Consider the following 7638-nt stretch of genomic DNA (forward strand, 5'->3'; position numbering starts at 1 on the left):
AACTGTGATTGTTATTTGTGCTTAAAGTTATATACGATATGAGGACAAATTTTCAAAACCACCCTTTTTGCGATTTTATTCCCAAAAAACGACTTCTTTCCTCTTTATTTGTAAAAACCGACCTGGTTTCAGCCTCAGCGCTGAAACCAGGTCGGTTTTAACAAAAAAAGTTCCGAAACTTCACGGGAGTTGAACTCCCGTGAAGTTTAGCAGCTTAATTAAATAGCTGTTAAACTTTACGGGAGTTGAACTCCCGTGAAGTTTCTTAGTTTAAAAAAAAAGTTGAACTGTGGAACTTCACGGGAGTTGAACTCCCGTGAAGTTTAGCATCTTAATTAAATGATTGCTAAACTTTACGGGAGTTCAACTCCCGTGAAGTTTCGGAACTTTTTTTATAAAAACCGACCTGGTTTCAGCCCTGAGCCTGAGGCTGAAACCAGGTCGGTTTTTACAAATAAGTGGGAAATTGGTCGTTTTTTTAGAATAAAATCTCAAAAAGGGTGGTTTTAAAAATTTGTCCTACGCTATGATTGTATTGAACTTGGAGTGCTTATATAATAATAAAGTTTTTTCTTTTGTACTTTACAATGTATACAATTTTTAATCTCCAAATATCTCACTTGTGACCAGTAAACAGCCTGCGCTATCAAAAATAAAATTATTTTCAAACTAGTTTGATAAGGATTGAAAAGATCAGCAACGAACAATTAATCTAATACCGCTTTCACAACATCGTGTACATTCTAAGGACATAGGCTCCACCACACCCTGGTGTGGTGTCTGTCATGGGTGTGGTAGAATCTGTCCTGCACCACACCCTCTGCCACACCCACGGTGCAAGGTGTGACAGAATCTGTCCTGCACCACACCATCTGCCACACCCATGGTGCAGGGTGTGGCAGACTCGTTTTTAGAATCATTCTTTGTATGGGAATCCTTCTTTGTTTGGGATTGTGTTTTATTATAAATAGGACCACGTTTTTTAGGGTTTCTTAAGGAGAGAAAAGGAGAGAATTAGCATTATTTTGAGCACTTTGAGAGGGAGATATTGTGAGGGAGTTGAGAGCTTTGGTTAGGGTTATATTTGAGTGATTTTGTGAGTTGTAACCCGTTGTATTTCTCCTCCATATAGTGAAATCTCCCCATCCTCTCCCCGGGGACGTAGGCAATTGCCGAACCACGTATATCCTTGTGTTTGGTTTGATTTGTCGTAATTGGCTTGGTTTGTGCAAGTGTTTGGCTTTCTTCTACTCGTGATCACAGGTTCGTTGTGTGTGCGTGCAACGCTTTCGCATAGGCGCGCGACAAGTGGTATCAGAGCTCAGATTTCAGATCTAGGGTTTTGGATTAGGTGGAGGAAGATTCAGTTGGAAGCTTGGTTCTTGGAGTTCTAGGCTTTGGTGGAGTTAGGGTTTGAAGTTACTGTTGAAGATCTCGCTTTCCTCGTGTGGTTAGGAGTTCTATTTGGAATACAATCTAGGGTTCAGTTGGGTAATTTCTTATTCCTTTCAAAGTTTGAATCTTTCCTTGCAATTTGAAATTTGTGATTATGGGTGAAGAAGTTGGTGAAAGCAGCAAGATGATCGGCACAGTTCAAGTGGGTTTTCAGAACACTAAGATTAGTGTAGTGAAATATGACGGCAAGATCAATTTTGGTTTGTGGATGAGCGACGTGCAGGATGCGCTCAATGCTCAAAATCTGGAGGAGACCATCATGGTCGATGTGAGGCCACCTAAATATGGAGAGGCGATATGGGAAAAGATGAATCGAAATGCTTGTGGGGTGATCAGGTCCTGTTTGGAACAGGAGCTGAAATACGATGTGATTGGGGTGACGTCTGCAATGAAGATGTGGGAGATTCTCAACAACAAGTATCTCACGAAGAGTGTTGAGAATAGGTTGCACTTGCTGCGAAGATTATTCATATTTCAGATGTCCAGAGGCACCTCGCTTGCGGCTCATGTGAACAACTACACTAAGTTGTTGTCGGACTTGGCGAACGTGGATGAGAAGATCACAGATGAGTACAAGGCTATTATTCTTTTGGGCTCCTTACCGGATGAGGAGTATGATACCTTCGTGCTTACGTTGCTGAACGGGAGATCTTCTATCACTTATAGTGAAGTGACTAACGCATTGACGAACTATGATTTGAGGAGGAAGGATAAGGAGACTTCCCGCGCTAGTACTTCAGGAGAGGCCTTGTCGACGAGAGGTAGAGGCTCATATCAGAAAGGTGGAAATAGAGGGAGGTCAAAGTCAAGAGGTCATCACCAGCTTGAAAAGAACCAATGTGCATTCTGTAAAGAGCAGGGACATTGGAAGAGAGACTGTCCGAAAGTCAAAAAAAAGGAGAATAGCAAGAATAAGGGCCCGAAGGCCAATGAGGTGAATGTTGCGAAAGGCGATGATTCCGATGATTCGAGCTTTTCTCTTTTGATTACTCCGGAGGTGAACCATTTGGATGCATCGGAGTGGATGCTTGATTCTGGCGCTACTTATCATGTGACTCCTAGGCGAGATTGGTTCTCATCATTTGAGAGACTCGATGGGGGTGTTGTGGGTCATGGGAAATGATCAATCCTGTGGCGTTTGTGGGATAGGTACTGTGAGGATTCGGATGCACGATGGAGTAGTCTGTGAGTTGAAGGAGGTGAGATTCGTTCCTCAACTTAAGAAGAATCTTATCTCAGTTGGGGCTTTGGAGGCGAAGGGATTCAGGGTGACCTTTGAGGATGCTGTAGCGAAGGTTACTAAGGGATCTTTGGTGGTGATGAAGGGAGTTCGCAGTCATAATTTATACTATTTGAAGGGAAGCACCGAGATTAGCCAGGTTGCTTCGGCTATTTCAGAGACGGACATGAGCAGACTTTGGCATTACAGGTTAGGGCACACAAGAGAGAAGTCACTGCAGGCTTTGTGCAAGCAGGGGCTATTGAAGGGAGCCAAGAGTGGAAAGATTGAGTTCTGTGAGCACTGTGTTCTTAGCAAGAAGACGAAGATGAAGTTCGGGACGGCCATTCATAGGACGAAGGGCATCTTGGACTACGTGCACACAGATATTTGGGGTCCCACCAAGACGGCATCACTTGGTGGTCGACATTGGTTCGTCACATTTGTTGATGACTATTCTAGGCGTTGTTGGGTGTACACCATGAAGCATAAGAGTAAAGTCCTAGATTTGTTTGTGGAGTGGAAGAAGAGATTGGAACTGCAGACTGGGAGAAAGATCAAGACGTTGCGATCCGACAACGGCGGCGAGTATACTTCAGACCCCTTTCAGCAGCTATGTCGAGACGAGGGCATAGAGAGGCACTTCACAGTTAGTCATACACCGCTGCAGAATGGGGTGGCAGAGAGGTTAAATCGGTCTTTGCTGGAGAAGATTCGATGTTTATTGGCGCATAGTAGTTTGGAAAAGATCTTTTGGGCTGAGGCACTTTCTTATGCGAGCCACCTCATTAATAGGCTGCCTTCATCTGCGATTGAGGGGAAGACCCCTATGGAGATGTGGTCAGGAGAGACAGCACATGACTATGACCAGCTTAAGGTATTTGGTTGCCCTGCATATTATCATGTTAGAACTGATAAGTTGGAACCTCGAGCTAGGAAGACCATATTTGTAGGATTCAAGCGTGGTGTCAAGGGATACAAGCTTTGGAATCCAGTTGATAAGAAGATTGTGCTGAGTAGGGACGTCACATTCGATGAGGCTTCTACCTTGAAGCTTCCTAGCTCTCATCAGGTGGAGAGCGACCCGACAGAGGAGATTTCGCAGGTGGTGGAGATTGATACAGCTCCACAGAGTCCAGATAGTGCAGTATCCATTAGAGTGCCGACTGAGGTGACGCCAGGCGAGCACGACGGTGATGCGGAGGATACGGGTACTCATGAGCAGGATCAGGGACCGACGGCTCAGGTTCAGGATTCTATTGCGGCACGGAGACAGAGGAGAGACATACGGGTGCCAGCACGGTATGCCGACACAGTTGCATATGCACTTCCGGTGGAGAGTATCGATGAGATGGTGCCTACTACATTCAGAGAGGCCGAGCAGAGTTCGGAGGCTGATTCGTGGCAGGTGGCTATGCAGGAGGAGATGGAGTCTCTTCACAAGAACGATACATGGAAGCTTGTAGAGCTTCCAAAGGGGCGGAAGGCGATTGGGTGCAAGTGGGTGTACACGAAGAAGGAGGGCATTGAGGGCACTCCAGTGAGGTTCAAGGCTAGGTTGGTTGCGAAGGGCTATGCACAGGAGGAAGGTATTGATTACAATGAGGTTTTCTCTCCGGTGGTGAAGCATTCGTCGATTCGGATTTTGCTAGCTTTGGTGGCACAGTATGGATTGGAGTTAGATCAGTTGGATGTGAAGACAGCATTTCTTCATGGTGATCTTGATGAAGAAATATATATGACTCAGCCATTGGGATTCCGAGCTGCAGGGAAAGATAAGTTGGTTTGCAGGCTAAAGAAATCGCTATACGGTTTGAAGCAGTCTCCTCGACAGTGGTATAGGCGATTTGATGGTTTTATGCTTGGTCATTCGTACACTCGGAGCCAGTTTGATCCTTGCGTGTATTTTCGCAAGTTGAGAGGAGGTGCGTACATTTATTTGTTGCTTTATGTCGATGACATGTTGGTTGCTTCTAGTTCCAGGTCAGCTATAGATGAGTTGAAAGTTCAGCTTTCGAATGAGTTTGAGATCTTTATGTCGATGACATGTTGGTTGCCTCTAGTTCCAGGTCAGCTATAGATGAGTTAAAAGTTCAGCTTTCGAATGAGTTTGAGATGAAGGACTTGGGCGAGGCGAAGCACATTTTAGGGATGGAGATCGGCAGAGACAAGAAGAAGGGCAAGATTTGTTTGACACAGGTGGTTTATTTGAAGAAAGTTCTACAGCGATTCCATGTTAGCATGGATACGAAGCCAGTTGGTGTACCTTTGGGAGCCCATTTGAAGCTTTCAGCTGGCCTTTCACCGAAGTCAGTTGAAGACCGTGAGTTGATGACGAAGACTCCATATGCGAGCGCAGTTGGGAGCTTGATGTACGCGATGGTATGTACGAGGCCGGATTTATCACAGGCGCTGAGCATGGTGTCGAGATACATGCACGATCCAGGAGTGGGTCATTGGGAAGCCGTGAGATGGATTTTGAGGTACATTCGAGGTACGCTCAATGTTGGTTTGGTTTATGAGCGGGACACTACAGGTGGGCAGTTGTGCATTGGATATGTTGATTCGGATTATGCCGGGGATTTGGATAAGCGTCTACTATGGGGTATGTGTTTACTTTGACCCGTGCGCCGGTGTGTTGGAGATGCACCTTACAGTCGACGGTGGCTTTGTCTACGACGGAGGCAGAGTATATGGCAGTTACGGAGGCTGTGAAGGAGGCTATTTGGCTTCGAGGACTTTTAGAAGAACTTGGTATATCGCAACGATCCGTCACTATTTATTGTGATAGTGTTGGGAACACTTCGCCGAGGTGGATAATTGTGAAAACGGCGAAGGAATTGTGAAAAATGTGAAGAATAACCCAAAACAGACTCCACCACACCCTAGTGTGGTGTCTGCCATGGGTGTGGTAGAATCTGTTCTGCACCACACCCTCTGCCACACCCACGGTGCAAGGTGTGGCAAAATCTGTCCTGCACCACACCCTCTGCCACACCCATGGTGCAGGGTGTGGCAGACTCGTTTTTAGAATCCTCCTTTGTATGAGAATCCTCCTTTGTTTGGGATTGTGTTTTATTATAAATAGGACCACGTTTTTTAGGGTTTCTTAAGGAGGGAAAAGGAGAGAATTAGCATTGTTTTGAGCACTTTGAGAGGGAGATATTGTGAGGGAGTTGAGAGCTTTGGTTAGGGTTATTTTTGAGTGATTTTGTGAGTTGTAACCCGTTGTATTTCTCCTCCATATAGTGAAATCTCCCAATCCTCTCCCCGTGGATGTAGGCAATTGCCGAACCACGTATATCTCTGTGTTTGGTTTGATTTGTCGTAATTGGCTTGGTTTGTGCAAGTGTGTGGCTTTCTTCTTCCGTGATTTTAAGTTCGTTGTGTGTGCGTGCAACGCTTCCGCATAGGCGCGCGACAATATATATATATATAACCTGTAATTTAAGACATTAGTTTTGGATCCAAACGGCATGTAGTCAGCTTTCGTTTCACAGTTTTGACTCTGCAAAGCATTATTTTATTCTAATTGTTTGCTATTATGTTGCACAAAGTGGTACCTAATTTCGGAGCAAAACTTAGATATTTTGGAACTAATTAAACGGACGTTTATGATAGAGAAAATGAACACAAAAATGGCTACTACTCCTCTACTAACGTCTGAAGAAATTGTCGGATTTGTTGGAATCAACATGCTCTGAAAAGAGTAGTTTGGCAATTGGCATGAGCATATACTTTGTTTTATAAGAGTTCTCGAGATGGTAGTTGGGAAGTAAGATCTTGGATGAGTATTATGACGAGTTCAACAAGCTTTGGGAGATGTTTCTCATCGCATGAGATGTGTAGAGGGCAGAGAGACAACGAGAGCAATCGGATTAAGAATCACATATTTTTTATGGATTCCTAGCTAATCCATAAAAAATTTAAAGACAACTTTATGTTATCATGAAATCTTTTTTTTTTATATTTCTATGTTTGTTTCATAACATGAAAAAAATAGAATCAAACTTTATAGAAACCCTCTAATTTCTATTCTTTAGTTTGGTTTGGAATGAGAATAGGATTTGGTCTCATAATAATATAGGGTTTGTGAATAAATGGAATCCGAAAAAAGAGAGAGAGGGTGAATAGTACAAATGTGTCAGCTTTCTGCCTCAAATCCGCCCAAATCATTAGGATTTGGGTTTCTATAAAATCAACATATTTTTTTAACCTTATAGATTCTGAAATTTATAAATTTTTGGGGAACCAAACTCAAGAATAGGATTCATAAAGAATCCTTTATTTATAATTTTGCCATTATCAGACCCAAATCCTATTCTTTTTCCATAAAAATGGTGAAACAAACAGCCCCGGAGAGTAGGAGATGGTAAAACCGCAGGTGATCATTCTTGCAAGTATTGGTTGGCTCACCCTCAAATACATGTTGCATGTTATGTGATAGGAGGTTTTATATACTTGGATGTAATAAGGTTGGAATTGTTAAATCTGAATAATAAAACTTGATATCTAAACCATAAAGCCATGATTAATTCAAATAGTTTTACAAGAATCAAAAGAAAAGAGCGGAAGCTTATACCTGAATCCATAGATTAAACTTGAGATGGGTTTTGGATCTTCTAACCTTAGGGTTTCTCTAGCCAAATTTCTCTCTAGATAGGGGTGAAGAGAATTAGAGAATGTAACCCTAGATTAGGGATCATAACCCCTTATTTATAGATGTTGTACATTTGTAATTTGGCTCATCATCAAATCATAATTATAACCTGGTATCTGCACATATAACCCCATGATTATATTTAAATACACATTAACCCAAATTGATCGATCACTTTAGTGGGTTATCCTGAATGATAGCAATACACACAGATTAATCATATGTGCCCACAAATAGATTAATCATATGTGCCCACAGATTAATCATATGTGCCCCCAAATTGATCGATCACTTTAGTGGGTTA

This window comes from Asparagus officinalis, chromosome 5 (assembly GCF_001876935.1).
Source record: "Asparagus officinalis chromosome 5, Aspof.V1, whole genome shotgun sequence".
In the NCBI taxonomy this organism is placed as follows: Eukaryota; Viridiplantae; Streptophyta; class Magnoliopsida; order Asparagales; family Asparagaceae; genus Asparagus; species Asparagus officinalis.